Genomic DNA, 20,596 nt, shown 5'->3' with positions numbered 1-20,596 from the left:
ATTTCCTTTTTCACCATAGGCCTCAAAGCATTCCCAAATCTAGCTTTGCAGATTCTACAAAAACAGTGTTTCCAAATGCTTCAATCAGGAGAAAGGATTAACTCTGTGATATGAATGCACCCATCACAAAGCAGTTTCTCACAAAGCTTCTTTCTAGAATTCTCTGAAGATATTTCCTTTTTCACCACAGGCCTCAATGCACTCCCAAATATCCCTTCACAGATTCTACAAAATAGTGTTCCAAAACCAGTCAATCAAAACAAAATTTAACTCTGGGAGATGAATGTACACATTACAAAGTAATTCTTTCAAAACATATTTCTGGGTTTTATCTCAGGATATTTCCTTTCCCACCATAGGCCCCAATGCGCTCCCAAATATCCCTTCACAGATTCTACAAAAACGAATGCTTAAACTCTGGGAGACGAATGCAGACATCTCAAAGCAGTTTCTCAGAAAGTGTCTTTCTAGTTTTTATATGAAGATATTTCCTTTTACACCATAGGCTTCAATATGCTCCCATATATCCCTTCACAGATTCTACAAAAACAGATTTTCCAAGATGCTCAATCAATAGAAAGGTTACATTCTGTGAGATGAATGGACACATCACAAATCTGTTAATTGGAAAGCTTCTTGCTAGTTTTTATCTGAGGAAATTTCCTTTTTCTCCATAGGCCTCAATGCACTCTCATATATCCCTTGACAGATTCTATAAAAACAGTGTTTCCAAACTGTCCAATTAAAAGAAAGGATTAACACTGTGAGATAAATGCACACGTCACAAAGCAGTTTCTCAGAAAGCTTCTTTCTAGTTTTTTTCTGAACATATATACTTTTTCACCATAGGCCTCAATGTGCTCAAAAATTTCCCTGTGCAGGTTCAACAAAGTGTTTCCAAGATGCTCAATCAAAAGGAAGCTTTATCTGTATGATACGAATTCACACATGACAAAGGAGTTAGTCAGAAAGATTCTTTCTAGTTTTTATGTGAAGATATTTACTTTTTTGACATTGGCCTCATTGCATTCCCAAATATCACTTCACAGATTCTGCAAAAATGGGGTTTCCAAACAGCTCAATAAAAAGAAAACTTTAACTTGGTGAGATGAATGCACACATCAGAAAACTAGAGAACTTTAACTCGGTGAGATGAATGCACACATCAGTGTGTGAGATGATGCACACATCAGAAAACTAGAAAGCTTCTTTCTAGTTTTTATCTAAAGGCATTTCCTCTTTCACCATAGGCCTCAAAGCATCCCAAATATTCTTTCACAGTTTCTACAAAAGCAGTGTTTTCAAACTGCTCAATCAGAAGAAAGTATTAACTCTGTGAGATGAATGCACCCATCACAAAGCAGTTTCTCAAAAAGCTCTTTCTAGATTTATCTAAAGATATTTTCTTTTTCTCTGTAGAAATTTCTTTTTCTCTGCAGGACTCAATACACTCCCAAGTATGCCTTCACAGATTCTACAAAAACAGTCTTTCCGAATTGCTGAATCAAAAGAAAGTATTAACTCTGTGAGATGAATGCACACATCACATAGCAGTGTCTGAAAAACTTCTTTCTAGTTTTTATCTGAAGATATTTCCTTTTCTAACATACACTTCAAGGCACTCCCTAATATCCCATCGCAGATTCTACAAAAACAGGGTTTCCAAACTGCTCAATCAAAAGAAAGGTTTTAATCTGTGATATGAATGCACACATAACAAAGCAGTTTCACAGAAAGATTCTTTCTAGTTTTCATCTGAAGTTATTTCCTCTTTCACCATAGGCCTCACTGCAGTCCCAAATATCCCTCCATAGATTCTACAAAATCAGTGCTTCCAAACTGGTCAATCAAAAGAAAACTTGAACACTGTGAGATGAATGCACACATCACAAAGCAGTTTCACTGAAAGCTTCTTTCTAGTATTTATCTGAAGATATTTCCTTTTACAACATGGCCTCAATGCATTCCTTAACATCCCTTCAAGGATTATGCAAAAACAGTGTTTCCAAACTCCTGAATCATAAGAAAGTTTTAACTCTGTGAGATGAATGCAGACACCACAAAGCTGTTTCTTAGAAAGCTTCTTTCTAGTTTTTATCTAAAGATATTTCCTTTTTCACCATAGGCACCAAAGCATTCTAAAATATCCCATTGCAGGTTCTAGAAAAACACTTTCCAAGCTGCTCAATTAAAAGAAAGGATTAACTCTGTGAGATGAAGACACACAGCACAAAGCTGTTTCTCAGAAATATTTCTAGTTTTTATTGGAGGGTATTTCCTTTTTCACCATAAGCCTAAATGCGTTCCCAAATATCCCTTCACAGAATATACAAAAATAGTGTTTCCAAACTACTCAATCATAAGAAAGGCTTAACTCTGTGAGATGAATGCACTCATCACAAAGCAGTTATTCACAAAGCTTCTATCTAGATTTATCTGAAGATATTTCCTTTTTCACAGTAGGCCTCAATATGCTACCAAATATACCTTTGCAGATTCTACTTTCCAAACTGCTCAATCATAAGGAAGGATTAACTCTGTCAGATGAATGCACACATCACAAAGAAGTTTCCCAAAAAGCTTCTTTCTAATTTTTATCTGAAGATATTTCCTTTTCCACCACAGGCCTCAAGGCGCTCCCAAATATCCTTTTTCAGATTCTAAAAAAACAATGTTTCCAAACTGCTCAATCAAAGCAAAAGTTTAACACTGTGAGATGAATGAATACATCACAAAGCAGTTTCTGAGAAAGTTTCTTTCTATTTTTTATGTGAAGATATTCCCCTTCTCACCATGGGCCTCGATACCCTCTCATATGTCCCTAGACAGATTCTATGAAAACAGTTTTTCCAAGATGCTCAATCAATAGAAAAGTTTAACTCTGTGAGATGAATAGACACATCACAAAGATGTTAATCAGAAAGCTTCTTGCTAATTTTTATCTGTGGAAATTTCCTTTTTCACCATAGGCCTCTATGTGCTCCCTTATATCCCTTGACAGATTTTACAAAAACAGTGTTTTCAAAGTGCTCAATCAGAAGAATAATTTAACTCTGTGAGATGAATGCATACATCACAAAGCTGTTTCTCAGAAGTCTTTCTACTTTTTATCTGAGGTTATTTCCTTTGTCGCCATATGCCTCAATATGTTCCCAAATATCCCTAGCAGATTCTACAAAAATGGTTCTTACAAACTGCTCAATCAAAAGAAAGGTGTAACTCTTTGAGATGAATTCACACATCACAAGGCAGTTTCTCAGAAAGTTTCTTTCTGGTTTTTATGTGAAGATATTTTCTTTTTCACCATAGGCTTCAACATGCTCCCATATATCCCTTCAAATATTCTACAAAAACAGTGTTTCTAAGATGCTCAATCAATAGAAAGTTTTAATTCTGTGAGATGAATAGACACATCAGAAAGCTGTTAATCAGAAAGCTTCTTTCTACTTCTTATCTGAGGAAATTTCCTTTTTCACCATAGGCCTCAGTGCACTCCCATATATCACATGACAGATTCTATAAAAACAGTGTTTCCAAAATCTCAATCAAGAGAAAAGTTTAACTCTGTGAGATGAATGCACACATCACAAATCAGTTTCTCAGAAACATTCTTTCTTGTTTTTATCTGAAGAAATTTCCTTTTTCACCATAGGCCTCAATGTGCTCCAAATTATCCCTTTGCAGATTCAACAAAACCAGTGCTTCTAGGATGCTCAATCAAAAGAAAGCTTTATCTGGGTGAGATGAATGCACACATCACAAAGCAGTTAATCAGAAACTTCTTTCTAGTTTTTATGTGAAGATATTTCGTTTTTCAACATAGGCCTCATTGCATTCCAAAATGTCCCTTCGCAGATTCTACAAAAATGATGATTCCAAATAGCTCAATCAAAAGAAAGCTTTAATTCTGTGAGATGAATGCACACATCATAAAGCAGTTTCTCAGAAAGCTTCTTTCTGGTTTTTATCTGAAGGCATTTCCTGTTTCATCATAGGCCTCAAAGTGGGCCCAAATATTCATTTGCAGTTTCTACAAAAATACTGTTTCCAACCGGCTCAAACAGAAGACAGGTTTAACCCTGTGAGATGAATGCACCCATCACAGTGCAGTTTCTCACAAAGATTCTTTCTAGATTTATCTGAAGATATTTCCTTTTTCTCTGTAGGCCTCAATATGCTACCAAATATTCCTTCACAGATTCTACAAAATCAGTTTTTCCAAACTGGCAAATCAAAATAAAGCTTAACTCTGTGAGATGAATGCACATATCACAAAGCAGTTCCTCCAAAAGATTCTTTCTAGTATTTATCTGAAATCTTTCCAGATTTATCTGAGGATATTTCCTCTTTCACCATAGGCCTCAGTGCATTCCCAAATATCCCTTTGCAGAATCTACCAAAATAGTGTTTCCCAACTGCTCAATCAGTAGAAAGGTTTAACTCTATGAGATGAATGCATCCGTCACAAAGCAGTGTTTCACAAAGCTTCTTTCTGGTTTTATCTGAAGATATTTCCTTTTTCACTGTGGGTCTCAATGTGCTGCCAAATACAACTTTGCAGATTCTACAAAAGCAGTCTTTGCAAACTGCTCAATCCAAAGAAAGGTTTAACTCTGTGAGATGAATGCAAACATCACAAAGCAGTTTCTCAGAAAGCATCTTTCTAGTTTTTATCTGAAGATATTTTGTTTTCCAACATAGCCCTCAAGGCACTCCCAAATATCCTTTTGCAGATTCTACACAATCAGTGTTTCCAAACTGGTCAATCAAAAGAAAACCTTAACTCTGTGAGATTAATGCACACATCACAAAGCAGTTTCTGAGAAAGCTTCCTTCTAGTTTTTATGTGAAGATATTTCCTTTTCCACTCTAAGCCTCAATGCACTCCCATATGTCCCTAGACAGAGTCTATAAAAACAGTTTTCCAAACTGCTCAATCAAAAGAAAGATTTAACTGTGTGAGATGAATGCACACATCACAAAGCAGTTCCTCAGCAAGGGTCTTTCTCTTTTTTTGTGAAGATATTTACTTTTTCACCATAGGCCTCAATGCACTCCCAAATATCCCTTTCACATTCTACACAAACAGTGCTGCCAAACTTCTGAATCAAAAGAAAGGTTTAAATCTTTAAGATGAATGCACACATCACAAAGCAGTGTCTCAGAAAGCTTCTTACTAGTTTTCATCACAAGATATTCTCTTTTTCACCATAGGCCTCTACGTGCTCCCAAATATCATTTTGCAGATCCTACAAAAAAGTCTTTCCAAGCTCCTCAATCAAAAGAAGGGATTAACACTGTGAGATGAAAGCAGACATCACAAGGCTGTTTCTCAGAAATCTTCCTAATTTTTATGTGAAGATATTTCCTTTTTCACCATAGGTCTTATTACATTCTCAAATATCCCTTTGCATATTCTACAAAAATAGTGTTTCCAAACTGCTCAATCAAAAGAAAGGTGTAACTCTGTGAGATGAGTGCACAACTCACAAAACTGTTACTCAGAAATATTTCTACTTTTTTCTGAGGATATTTCCTTTTTCACCATAGATTTCAATGCACTCCCAAATATCCCATCACAGATTCTACAAAAACAGTCTTCCCAAGCTGCTCAATCAAAAGAAAGCATTAACTCTGTGAGATGAATGCATACAACACAAAGCAGTGCGTCAAATTCTTCTTTCTAGTTTCTATCTGAAGTTATGTCCTTTTTGACCATAGGCCTCAAGAAGCTCCCAAATATCCCTTTGCAGATTCTAACAAAACAGTATTTCCAAACTGCTCTAGCAAAACAAAGATGTAACTCTGTGAGATGAATGCATACAACACAAATCAGTTTCTCAGAAAGCATCTTTCTAGTTTTCATCTGAAGATATTTCCTTTTTCACCATAGGCCTTAATGCGCTCCCAAATATCCTTTTACAGATTCTACAAAATCAGTGTTTCCAAACTGGTCAATCAAACTAAAACTTTAACTCTGTGAGATGATTGCACACATCATAAAGCAGCTTCTCAAAAAGCTTCATTCTAGTTTTTCTCTGATGGAATTTCCTTTTTCACCATAGACCTCAATGTGCACCCATATATCCCTTCGTAGATTTTACAAAAACAGTGCTTCCTGACTGCTCAATCTAAAGAAAGGTTTAACTCTGTGAGAAGAATGCACATGTCACAAAGCAGTTTCTCATAAACAATCTTTCTTGTTTTTATCTGAGGATACTTCCTTTCTCACAATAGGCATCAATATGTTCCCAAATATCCCTTGGCATATTCTACAAAAACAGTGTTTCCAAACTGCTCAATAAAAAGAAAGGTTTAATTCTTTGAGAAGAATGCGTGTATCACAAAACAGTTTCTGAAAAAGTTTCTTTCAGGTTTTTATCTGAAGATGTTTCCTTTTTCAGCATATGCCTCATTGCACTCCCAAATATTCCATCACAGATTCTACAAAAACAGTGTTTCCACACTGCTCAATCAAAAGAACGTTTTAACTCTGTGAGATGAGTGCTCTCATCACAAAGCACTTTCTCAGAAAGCTTCTTTTTAGTTTTTCTCTGAAGATATTTCCTTTAACTCCAAAAGCCTCAAGGAGCTCCCAAATATCCCTTTGCAGATTCTAAAAAAAATTGTTTCCAGATTGCTTAATAAAAAAAAAAGTTTTAACTCTGTGAGAACAATGAGCATATCACAAAACAGTTTCTGAGAAAGCTTCTTTATAGTTTTTCCCTGAAGATATTTCCTCCTTTAAAATAAGCTTTAATGAGCTCAAATATATGCCTTCGAGGAGTCTACAAAAACAGTGTTACCAAACTGCTCAATCAAAAGAAAGGTTTATCTCTGCGAGTCAAATGCATTCATCACAAAGCAGTTTCTCAGAGAGCTTCTTTCTAGTTTTTATCTGAAGATATTTCCTTTTTCAAAATAGACCTTAATGCGTTCCTATATATGCTTTTGCAGATTATACTAAACAGTGTTCCCAAACTGCTTAATCAAAAGAAAGGTTTAACATTGTGAGAAGAATGCACACAACAAAAAGGAGATTCTGAAAAACTTCTTTCAACTATTCATCTGAAGATATTTCCTTTTTCACCATAGGTCTCAATGTAGTCCCATATATCCCTTTGCAGATTCTATGAAAAGAGTGTTTCCAAAATGTTCAACCAAAGGAAAGGTTTAACTCTCTGAAATGAATGGACTCATCACAAAACAGTGTCTCAGAAAGCTTCTTTCTAGTTTTTCTCTTAAGATATTTCATTTTTCAGCGTAGGCCACAATGGGCTCCCAAATATCTCTTTGCAGATTTTACGAAAACAGTGTTTCCAGACTGCTCAACCAAGAGAAAAGTTTTACTCAGTGAGATGAATGCACACATCACAAAGCAGTTTCCCAGAACGCTTCTTTCTTGTTTTTATCTGAAGATATTTTGTTTCTCACCATAGGCCTCAATGCACTCCAAAATAGCCCTTCTCAGATACTACAAAAACACTGTCACAAAACTGCTAAATAAAAAGAAAGGTTTCACTACGTGAGATGAATGTGCTCATCCCAAAGCAGTTTCTCAGAAAGCTTCTTTCTAGGTTTTATCTGAAGATATTTCCTATTTTACCATAGGTATGAAAGCACTCTGAAATATCCTTTTGCATATTCTACCAAAACAGTGTTTCCAAACTGCTCAATCAAAAGATAGGTTTACCTCAGTGAGATCAATGCACGTATCACAAAGCAATTTCTCAGAAAACCTGTTTCTAGTTTTTCTCAAAGTTATTTCCATTTTCACCATAGGCCTCAGTGCACTCCCATATACCCCTTCATAGATTCTACAAAAACAATGTTTCCAGACTGCTGAATCAAAAGAAAAGTTTGACATTGTGAGAAGAATGCACACATCATAAAGCAGTTTCTCAGAAAGCTTCTCTGTAGATTTTCTCTGAAGATATCTCCTTTTTCACCATAGGCTTTAATACACTCCCATATATCCTTTCACAGATTCTACAAAAACAGTGTTTCTAAACTGCTCAATCAAAATAGCGGTTTAATTCTGTGAGATGAATGCACACATCACAAAGCAGTTTCTTAGAAAGCTTCTTTCTGGTTTTTATCTCAAGATACTTAATTTTTCACCATAGGCCCCTAAATGTTCCCAAATATCCCTTTTCAGATTCCACAAAAACACTCTTTCCCACTGCTTAATCCAAAGAGAGGTTTAACTCTGTGAGATGAATGTACTCATCACAAAGCAGTTTCTCAGAAACCTTCTTTCTAGTTTTTATCTGATGATATTTCCTGTTTCACCATAGGCCTCAAAGCATTCCCAAATATCCTTTTGCAGACTCTACAAAAACAGCGTTTCAAAACTGCTCAATCAAAAGAAAGGTTTAAATCTGTGAGATGAATGCACTCTTCACAAAGCAGTTTCTCAGAGAGCTTCTTTCTAGATTTCCTCTGAAGGTATTGCCTTTTTCACCATAGACTTCCATTCTCTCCCATATATCCTTTCAAAGATTCTACAAAAACTGAATTTCCAAACTGCTCAATCAAAAGAGAGGCTTAACTGTGTCAGATGAATGCACACACCACAAAGCAGTTTCTTAGAAAGCTTCTTTCTTGTTTCTCTCTGAAGATATTTCATTTTTCACCATAGGCCTCTAAATGTTTCCAAATATCCCTTCTCAGATTTCACAAAAACCCTGATAAAAAAAGTTTCCTTTTTTATCATAGGCCTAAAAGTGCTCTGAGAAATCCATTCACAGATTCTACCAAAACAGGGTTTCCAAGCTGCTCAATCAAAATTTAAGTTTAAATCTGTGAGGTGAATTCACCCATCTCAACGCAGTTTCTCAGAAAGCTTCTTTCAGGTTTTTCTCAAATATGTTTTGTTTTTCAACATAGGCCTCTAATGGCTCCCAAATATCCCTTTGAAGATTCTAAAAAAACAGTGTTTCCAAACTGCTCAATGAAAAGAAAAGTTTAACTCTGTGAGATGAATGCACCCAACATAAAACAGTTTCTCTGAAAGCTTCTTTCTAGTTTTTCTCTGAAGATATTTCTTTTTTCAGCACAGGCCACAATGTGCTCCCAAATATCCCTTCACAGATTCTACCAAAACAGTTTCCCAAACTGCTCAAACAAAAGAATGATTTAACACTGTGAGAAGAGTGCACATCACAAAGCAGTTTTTGGCAAATCTTCCTTCTACTTTTTGTCTGAAGACATTTCCTTTTTCACAGTAGGCCTCCAACTGCTCCCAGATATCCCTCCACAGATTCTACAAAAACAGTATATTCAAACAGTTCAATCAAAAAAAAGTTTAATTTTGTGAGGTGAATGCACACATCACAAAGCAGTTTCCCAGAAAGCTTGTTTTCAGTTTTTATCTGAAGATATTTAGTTTTTCACCATAGGCCTCAATGCCCTCCCAAATATCCCTGCATAGATCCTACAAAAACAGTGTTTCCAAACTGCCCAATCAAAAGAAAGGTTTAAATCTATGAGAAGAATGCACACATCCAAAGTAGTTCTGAGAAAACGTCTTTCTAGTGTTTATCTGAAGATATTTCCATTTTCAGCGTAGGCCTATAAGCGCTCCAAAATATCACTTCACAGATTCTACAAAAACAGTGTTTCCAATTTGCTTGATCAAAAGAAAGGTTTAACTCTGTGAGAAGAATGCACACTTCACAAAGCAGTTTGTGAGAAACCTTCTTTCTAGTATTAATCTGTAGGTATTTCGTTTTTCAACTTAAGCAGCAATGTGCTCCAAAATATTCCTTTGTAGATACTACAAAAACAGTGTTACAAAACTTCTCAAGCAAAAGAAAGATTTAACACTGTGCATGAATGCATACATCACAAAGCAGTTTTCCAGAAAGCTTCTTTCTAGTTTTATATGTAGACATTTCTTTTTTCTCCATAGGCCTCACACCACTGTCAATTATCTCTTCTCAGATTCTACAAAAACACTGTTGCCAAACTGCTCAATCAAAAGAAAAGTTTAACTCTGTGAGATGAATACGAATATCATGAAGCAGTTTCGCAGAAAGCTTCTTTCTACTTTTTATCTGAAGATATTTCCTTTTTCACCCTAGGCCTTAACTAGTTCCAAAATATCCCTTCTCAGATTCCACAGAAAGTGTGCTAACAAACTCCTCAATCAAAGGAAATGTTTATCTCTGTTAAAAGAATACACACATAAAAAAGCAGTTTCTGCAAAATCTTCTTTCTACATTTTATCTGAAGATATTTCCTTTTTCACCATAGGCCTCAATGCACTTCCAAATATCCCTTTGCAGATTTTACCAAAACAGTTTTTCCAGATGGCTCAATCAAAAGAAAGGTTTAACTCTGTGAGAAGAATGAACACATCACAGTGTGGTTTATGAGAAAGCTTCTTGGAAGTTTTTATCTAAAGATATTTCCTTTTTCATGATAGGCCTCAATGTGCTCCCAAATATCTCTTTGCAGATTTTACAAAAACAGTGTTTCCAGCCTGCTCAATCAAAAGAAAGGTTTAACTCTGTGAGAAGAATGAGAACATCACAAAGCAGTTTCCCAGAAAGCTTCTTTCTGTTTTTTATCTGAAGATATTTCCTTTTTCACCATAGGCCTCAATGCATTCAAAAATATCTCTTCAAAAATTCTACCAATAGAGTTTTTCCAGAGCAATCAACCAAGAAAAGGTTTAACTCTGTGAGAAGAATGAAAAGATCACAAAATGGCCTCTGAGAAAGCTTCTTTCTAGTTGTTATCTGAAGATATTTCCTTTTTCACCATAGGCCTGAATGCACTCCCAAATTTCCCTTTCCTGATTCTATCAAAACAGTATTCCAAACTGCTCAATCAAAAGAAAGGTTGAACTCTGTGAGATGAATGCATACATCACAAAGTAGTTTCCCAGAAAGCTTCTTTCTTGTTTTATCTGAAGATATTTCATTTTTCACCATAGGCCTCATACTTCTCCTAAATATCCCATCTCAGGTTCTACAAAAAAACTGTTGTGAAACTGCTCAACCAAAGGAAAGGTTTAACTCTGTGAGATGAATACACACACCACAAGGCAGTTACCCAGAATGCCTCTTTCTAGTTTTTATCTGAAAGTAATTCATTTTTCACCGTAGGCCTCAAACCACAGCTAAATATCCCTTTCAAGATTCCACAAAAACAGTGTGACAAACTGCTCAATCAAAAGAAAGGTTTAACTCTGTGAGATGAATGCACTCATCCCAAAGTGGATTCTAAGAAAGCTTCTTTCTAGTTTTTATCTGAAGATATTTCCATTTTTAACATTGGCCTCAATATGCTCCCAAATATCCCTTCCCAGATTCTACCAAAACTGTTTACAAACTGCTGAATCAAAAGAAGGGTTTAGCTCTGTGAGAAGAATTCCCACATCACAAAGCAGGTTCTCAGAAAGGTTTTTCTATTTTTTATCTGAAATTATTTCCTTTTTAACCGTAGGCCTCAATGTGTTCCAAAATATCCCTTCACAGATTCTACAAAAAAAGTCTTTCCAAATTGCTCAATCAAAAAAAAAGACTTAAATGTGTGAGAAAAATGCACACGTCACAAAGCAGTTTCTGGTTTCTGAAAAAGGTTCTTTCTAGTATTTATCTGCAGATATTTTCTTTTTCACCATAAGCCTCAATGTGCTCCCAAATATAAATTTGCAGATTCTACAAATTCTGTGTTTCCAAACTATTCAATCCAAAAAAAGGTTTAACTCTGTGAGAAGAATGTGCATAACACAAAGCTGTTTCTGAGAAAGCTTCTTTGTAGTTTTTATCTGAAGCTATAACTTATTTCACCATAGGCCTCAGGTACTCCCAAATATCCTTTCACAGTTTCTACAAAAACAGTGATTCCAAAGCCTGAATCAAAAGAAAAGTTTAACTCTTTGAGAAGAAGGTACACATCACAAAGCAGTTTCAGAGAAAGCTTCTTTATAGTATCTATGTGAAGATATTAACTTTTTCACCATAGGCCCCAATGCACTCCCAAATATCCCTTTGCAAATTCTACCAAAACAGTGTTTCCAACTTGCTTAATCAAAAGAAAAGTTTAATTCTGTGAGGTGAATTCACTCATCACCAAGTAGTTTATCAGTTTTTATAGTTTTCTAGTTTTTATCTGAAGATATTTTGTCTTTCACCATAGGCCTCAAAGCACTCCCAAATATTCTTTTGCAGATGCTACCAAAACAGACTTTTGAAAGGGCACAATCAAAAGAAACATTTATTCTGTGAGAAGAATGCACACATCCAATGTGGTTTCTGACAAAGCTGCTTTCTATTTCTTATCTGAAGATATATCCTTTTTCACCATCATCCTCAATGTGCTCCAAATATCTTTTTTTGCAATACCCCCATAACCATGGTTCCAAAATGCACAATCAAAACAAAGGTTTAATTATGTGAGATGAATACACACAACACAAAGCAGTTTCTCAGAAACTGTCTTCCTAGATTTTATCTGAAGATATTTCTTTTTTAACCATAGCCCTCAATGTGCTCCTAAATATCCCTTTGCAGATTCTACCAAAAGAGTTTTTCCAAACTCCTCAAAGAAAGGAAAGGTTTAAATCTGTGAGATGAATGCACACATCACAAAGAAGTTTCTCAGAAAGGTTCTTGCTAGTTTTTATCTGAAGATATTTCCTTTTCCACCATAGGCCCCAAAGTGCTCCCAAATATCCCTTCACAGATACTACCAATACAGTGTTTCCAAACTGCTTAATCAAAGGAAAGGTTTAACTCTGTGAGAAGAATGCACACTTCACAAAGCAGTTTCTCAGAAAGCTTCTTTCTAGATTTTCTCTGAAGATATTTCCTTTTTCACCATAGGCTTCAATGCATTCCTTAATATCCCTTTGCAGATTCTACCAAAAACATTTTTCAAAACTGCTCAATCAAAAGAATGGTTTACCTCTGTGAGATGAATGCAAACATTGCAGAGTAGTTTCCTGGGAAGCTTGCTTACAGTTTTTATCTGAGGATATTTTGTTTTTCACCATAGGTCACCAAGTGGTTCCAAATATCCCTTCTCAGATTATACAAAAACAGTGTTTCTAAACTGGTCAATCAAAAGAGAGGTTTAACTCTGTGAGATGAATGCACACACCAAAAAGTAGTTTCCCAGAAAGATTGTTTCCAGTTTTTATCTGAAGATATTTTGTTTTTCACCATATGCCTCAAAGCACTCCCAAATATCCTTTCACAGATTCTGCAAAAAAGTGTTTCCAAACTGCTCAATCAAAAGAAAGTTTTAACTCTGTGTGATGAATGCACTCTTCACAAAGCAGTTTCCCAGAATGCTTTTTTCTAGTTTTTATCTGATGATGTTTGCTTTTTCACCATAGGCCTCAAAGTGCTCCCAAATATTCCTTCTCAGATTCCACAAAAACTGTGTTGCCAAACTGCACAATAAACAGAAAGGTTTAACTCTGTAACAAGAATGCACACATCAGATAGCAGTTTTTCAGAAATCTTCCTTCTAGTTTTTCTCTGAAGGTATTTCCTTTTTCTCAGTAGGCCTCAATACTCTCCCGTATATCACTTTGCAGATTCTACAAGAACAGTGTTTCCAGACTGCTCAATCAAAAGAAAGGTTTACCTCCATGAGAAGAATGAGCACATCAAAAAGCAGATTCTGAAGAACCTTCTTTCTAGTTTTTATCTGAAAATATTTCCTTTGTCACCATAGGCCTCAATGCACTCCCAAATATCCCTTTACAGATTCTACCAAAACAGTGTTTCCAAACTGCTCAATTGGAAGAAAGGTGTAACTCTGTGAGAAGAAACCACACTTCACAAAGCAGTTTCTGAGAGAACTTCTTTTGAGTTTTTCTCTGAAGATATTTCATTTTTCACCATAACCCACAAAGTGCTCCCAAATATCCCTTTGCAGATTCTACAAAAACAGTGTTTCCAAACTCTTCAATTAAAGGAAAAGTTTAACTCTGGGATATGCATGCACATATCACAAAGCAGTTTCTCAGAATGCTTCTTTCTGGTTTTACTCTGAAGATACTTCCTGTTTCACCCTAGTCCTCAATGCAGTCTCATAAATCCCACATTTGTTCTACAAAAACAGTCTTTCCAGACTGCTCAATCAAAAGAAAGGTTTAACTCTGTGAGATGAATGCATACATCACAAAGCAGTTATTCAGAAAGCTTCTTTCTAGTTTTTCTCAGAAGATATTTCCTTTTTCATAATAAGGCCTCAATTTCACATCCATATATCCCTTCATAGATTCTACGAAAACAGTGTTTCCAAACTGCTCAATCTAAAGAAAGGTTTATCTCTGTTGGAAGAATGCACACATCACAAAAGTTTCTCAGAAACCATCTTTCTAGTTGTTATCTGAAGATATTTTCTTACTGACCATAGGCCTCTAAGCGCTCCCAAATATAGCTTCCCAGATACTCCCAAAACAGTGTTTCTGAACTACACAATCAAAAGAAAGGTTTAATTCTGTTAGATGAATGATCACATCTCAAAACTTTTTCTGAGAAATCTTCTTTCTAGTTTTTATCAGAAGATATTTCGTTTTTAACCATAGCCCTCAATGTGCTCCTAAATATCCCTTGGCAGATGCTACCACATGAGTTTTTCCAAACCACTCAAACAAAAGAAAGGTTTAACTCTGTGAGATGAATGCACACATCACAAAGCAGTTTCTCAGAAAGCTTCTTTCTAGTTTTTATCTCAAGATATTTCCTTTTACATCGTAGGCCACAATGCGCTTCCAGGTTTCCCTTCATAGATTCTACAAAAACAGTGTTTCCAAACTGCTCAATCAAAGGAAAGGTGTAACTCTATTAGGAGAATAAACACATCACAAAGCAGTTTCCCAGAAAATTTCTTTCTAGTTTTTATCTGAAGATATTTCCTTTTTCACCATAGGCCTCAATGCCATCCCAAATATCCCTTCGCACATTCTACAAAAGCAGTGTTTCCAAACTGCTCAATCAAAAGAAACATTTAAATCTTTGAGATGAATGCACACATCACAAGGCAGTTATCCAGAAGCCTTCCTTCTACTTTTTATCTGAGGAGATTTCCTTTATCACCATATGCCTCAAAGCACTCCCAAATATTCATTTGTAGATTCTACAAAAACAGTTTATTCAAACTGCTCAAATTAAAGAAAGGTTTTATTCTGTGAGATGAATGCACTCATCACAAAGCAGTTTCTAAGAAAGCTTCATTCTAGTTTTTATCTGAAGATATTTCATTTTTCATTCTAGGCCTTAAAGCACTCCCAAATAACCCTACTTAGATGCCACAAAAACCGTGTTGCAAAACTACTCAATCAAAAGAAAGGTCACCTCTGTGAGATGAATGCACTCATCTCAAAGCAGTTTCTCAGAAAACTTCTTTCTATTTTTTATCTCAGTATATTTCCTGTTTCAACATAGGTCTCAATACGCTCCCTTATATCCCTCTGTAGATTCTACTAAAACAGTGTTTACAGACTCCTCAATCAAAAGAAAGGTTTAACTCTGTGACAAGGATGCTCATATCACAAAGCAGATTCCAGAGAAAGCTCCTTTCTAGTTTTTATCTAAAGGTATTTACTTTTTCACCATAGGCCACTATGTGCTCCCAAATATCTCTGCACAGATACTACCAAAACAGTGTTTCCAAACTGCTCAATCAAAAGAAAGGTTTAACTCTGTTGGATGAATGCACACAACACAAGGCCGTTACCCAGGAAGTTTCTTTCTAGTTTTTCTCTGAATATATATCCTTTTTCACCGTAGGCTTCAAGGTGCTCCCAAATATCCTTTCTAAGATCCTACAAAAACTGTGTTTCCATATGGCTTAATAAAAAAAAAGGTTTAACACTGTGAGACAAATGCACTCATCAAAAAGCAGTTTCTCAGAAAGCTTCTTACTAGTTTTTATCTGAAGCTATTTCCTTTTTCATCATCATCCTCAATGTGCTCCCAAATATCCCTTCACAGATACTGACAAAACAGTGTTTCAAAACTGCACAATCAACAGAAAGGTTTAATTCTGTGAGATGAATGCTCACATCAAAGAGTGGTTTCTGAGAAATCATGTTTCTTGTTTTTATCTGAAGATAATTCTATTTTAACCATAAACCTTAAAGTGCTCCTAAAGATCCTTTCACAGATTCTACCAAATGTGGTTTTCCAAACTGCTCAAACAAAAGAAAGGCTTAACTCTATGAGATGAATGTACATATCACCAAGTAGTTTCTCAGAAAGCTTCTTTCTAGTTTTTATCTGAAGATATTTCCTTTTTCACCATATGACTCACAGCGCTCCCAAATATCCTTTCACAGATTTTACCAATACAATTTCTCCAAACTTCTCAATAAAAGGAAAGGTTTAACTCTGTGAGATGAATGCACACATCACAATAAAGTTCCTCAGCAAGCTTCTTTCTGGCTTTTCTCTCAACTTATTTCCTTTTTCACCATAGTCCTCGATGTGCTCTAAAATATCCCATTGCAGATTCTACCAAAACAGTGTTTCCAAGCTGCTCCATCCAAAGAAAGGTTTAATTCTGTGAGATGAATGTGTATATCAAAAATCAGTTTCCCAGAAAGCTTGTTTTCAGTTTCTATCTGAAGATATTTAGTTTTTCATCATAGGCCTCAAAGCGCTCCCAAATATCCCTTCTCAGATTCTACAAAAACAGTGTTTCCAAACTGCTCAATCAAAAGAATTGTTTAACTCTGTGAGATGAATGCACTCATCACAAAGCATTTCCTCAGAAAGATTCTTTCTAATTCTTATCTGAAGTTATTTCCTTTTTTACCATAGGCCACAATGTGCTCCCAAGTATCCCTTCCCAGATTCTACCAAAACAGTATTTCCAAATTACTCAATCAAAAGACAGTTTTAACTCAGTTAGATGAATGCACTAATCACAAATCAGTTTCTCAGAATGCTCCTTTCTAGTTTTTATCTGAATACATTTCCTTTTACACAATCAGCCTCAATTGACTCCCATATATTCCTTTTGTAGATTCTATTAAAACAGTGGTTCCAGATTGCACAATCAAAAGGAAGACTTAACTCTTTGAGAAGAATGCACACATCACAAAGCAGTTTCTTAGAAAGCCTCTTTCTACTTTTTATCTCAAGATATTTCCTTTTTCACCAGAGGCCTCAATGTGCTCCCAAGTATCCCTTGTTAGATTGTACAGAAAGTGTTTCCAAATGGCTCAATCAAAACAGTGGTTTAACTCTGTGAGACGAAGGTACACATCACAAAGCAGTCTGCAGAAAGCCTTTTTCTAAGATGAATGATTTCTGCATTTCCAACTGAGGTACCAGGTTCATCTCATGGGGGAGTATCAGACAGTGGTTGCAGGACAGTGTGTGCAGTGCACTGAGAGTGAACCAAAGCAGGGCAAGGCATCACCTCACCCAGGAAGTGCAAGGGGTCAGGGAATTCCCTTTCCTAGCCAAGGAAAGAGGTGACAGAGGGCACCTGGAAAATCGGGTCACTCCCACCCTAATACTGTGCTTTTCCAATGGTCTTACCAAATGGCACACAAGGAGATTATATCCCGTGCCTGGCTCAGAGGGTCCCATGCCCATGGAGCCTCACTCATTGCTAGCACAGCAGTCTGAGATCATACTGCAAGGCAGCAACGAGGCTGGGGGAGGGGGCTTTGCTGAAGCTTAAGTAGGTAAACAAAGTGGCTAGGAAGCTTGAACTGGGAGGAGCCCACCACAACTCAAGGAGGTCTGCCTGCCTCTGCAGACTCCACCTCTGGGGGAAGGGCATAGCCAAACAAAATGCAGCAGAAACCTCTGCAGACATAAATATCACTGTTTGACAGCTTTGAAGAGAGTAGTTGTTCTCTCAGCACACAGCTTGATATCTGAGAATGGACAGACTGCCTACTCAAGTGGGTCTCTGAAACCCAAGTAGCCTAACTGGGAGGCATCCCCCAGTAGGGGCAGACTGACACCACACACAGCCAGGTACTCCTCTGTAAAAAAAACTTCCAGAGGAACGATCAGGCAGCAACATTTGCTGTTCACCAATATCCTCTATTCTGCAGCTTCTGCTGCTGATTCCCAGGCAACGAGGTCTGGAGTGCACCTCCAGCAAACTCACACAGACCTGCAGCTGGGGGTCCTGACTGTTACAAGGAAAACTAACAAAGAGAAAGGACATTCACAACAAAACCCCATCAGTACATCACCATCATCAAAGACCAAAAGTAGATAAAACCACAAAGATGGGGAAAAACAGAGCAGAAAAACTGAAAATATTAAAAATCAGAGTGCCTCTCCTTCTCCAAAGGAACGCAGCTCCTCACCAGCAATGGAACAAAGCTGGACAGAGAATGACTTTGATGAGTTGAGAGAAGAAGACTTCAGATGATTAAACTACTCTTAGCTAAAGGAGGAAGTTTGAACCCATAGCAAAGAAGTTAAAAACCTTGAAAAAAGATTAGACAAATGTATAACTAGAATAACCAATGCAGAGAAGTCTTTAAAGTACCTGATGGAGCTGAAAACCATGGCACGAGAACTAAGTGACAAATGCACAAGCCTCAGTAGCCGATTCAATCAACCGGAAGAATGGGTATCAGTGATGGAAGATCAAATGAATGAAATGAAGCGAGAAGAGAAGTTTAGAGAAAAAAAGAAAAGAAATGAACAAAGCCTCCAAGAAATATGGGACTATGTGAAAAGCCCACATCTACATCTGATTGGTGTACCTGAAAGTGATGGGGAGAATGGAATCAAGTCGGAAAACACTCTGCAGGATATTATCCAGGAAAATTTCCCCAATTTGGCCAGGCAGACCAACATTCAAATTCAGTAAATACAGAGAACACCACAGAGATACTCCTCCAGAAGGGCAACTCCAAGGCACTTAATTGACAGATTCACCAAAGTTGAAATGAAGGAAAAAATGTTAAGGCCAGCCAGAGAGAAAGGTCGGGTTACCCACAAAGGGAAGCCGATCAGACTAACAGATGATCTCTCAACAGAAACTGTACAAACCAGAAGAGAGTGGGGGCCAATATTCAACATTCTTAAAGAAAAGAATTTTCATCCCAGAATTTCATATCCAGCCAAAGTAAGCTTCATAAGTGAAGGGGAAATAAAATACTTTACAGACAAGCAAATGCTGAGAGATTTTGTCACCACCAGGCCTGCCCTAAAAGAGCTCCTGAAGGAAGTGCTAAACATGGAAAGGAACAACTGGTACCAGTCACTGCAAAAACATGCCAAATTATAAAGACCATCAAGGCAAGGAAGAAACTGCGTTAACTAAAAAGCAAAATAACCAGCTAACATCATAATGACAGGATCAAATTCACACATAACAATATTAACCTTAAATGTAAATGGGCTAAATGCTCTATTTAAAAGACACAGACTGGCAAATTGGATTAAGAGTCAAGACCCATCAGTGTGCTGTATTCAGGAAACCCATCTCACATGCAGAGACACACATATGCTCAAAATAAAGGGATGGAGGAAGATCTACCAAGAAAATGGAAAACAAAAAAAAGGGAGGGGTTGCAATCCTAGTCTGTGATAAAACAGACTTTAAGCCAACAAAGCTCAAAAGAGAAAAAGAAGGCCATTACCTAATGGTAAAGGGATCAATTCATCAAGAAGAGCTAACTACCCTAAATATATATGCACCCTATACAGGAGCACTCAGATTCATAAAGCAAGTCCTTAGGGACCTTCAAAGAGACTTAGAATCCAACACAATAATAATGGGAGATTTTAACACCCCACTGTCAACATTAGACAGATCAAAGAGGCAGAAAGTCAACAAGGATACCTAGGAATTGAACTCAGCTCTGCACCAAGAGGACCTAATAGACATCTACCGAACTCTCCACCCCAAATCAACAGAATATACATTTTTTTCAACACCACACCACACCTATTCCAAAATTGCCCACATACTTGGAAGTAAAGCTATCCTCAGCAAATGTAAAACAACAGAAATTATAACAAACTATCTCTCAGACCACACTGCAATCAAACTAGGACTCAGGATTAAGAAACTGACTGAAAACCACTCAACTACATGGAAACTGAACAACCTGCCCCTGAATGACTACTGGGTACATAACGAAATGAAGGCAGAAATAAAGATGTTCTTTGAAACCAATGAGAACAAAGACACAACATACCAGAATCTCTGGGTTGCATTCAAAGCAGTGTGTAGAGGGAAATTTATAGCACTAAATGCCCACAAGAGAAAGCAGGAAAGATCCAAAATTGACACCCTAACATCACAATTAAAAGAACTAGAAAAGCAAAGCAAACACATTCTCTTTGAAGCAATTGTGAATGGGAGTTCACTCATGATTTGGCTCTCTGTTTGTCTGTTATGGGTGTATAAGAATGCTTGTGATTTTTGTACATTGATTTTGTATCCTGAGACTTTCTTGAAATTGCTTGTCAGATTAAGGAGATTTTGGGCTGAGACAACGGGGTTTTCTAGATACACAATCATGTCATCTGCAAACAGGGACAATTTGACTTCCTCTTTTCCTAATTGAATACCCTTTATTTCCTTCTCCTGCCTAATTGCCCTGGCCAACACTTCCAACACTACGTTGAATAGGAGTGGT

This window comes from Pan paniscus, chromosome 20, assembly GCF_029289425.2.
Source record: "Pan paniscus chromosome 20, NHGRI_mPanPan1-v2.0_pri, whole genome shotgun sequence".
NCBI lineage: Eukaryota > Metazoa > Chordata > Mammalia > Primates > Hominidae > Pan > Pan paniscus.
Note: the sequence above shows the minus strand (reverse complement) of the source record.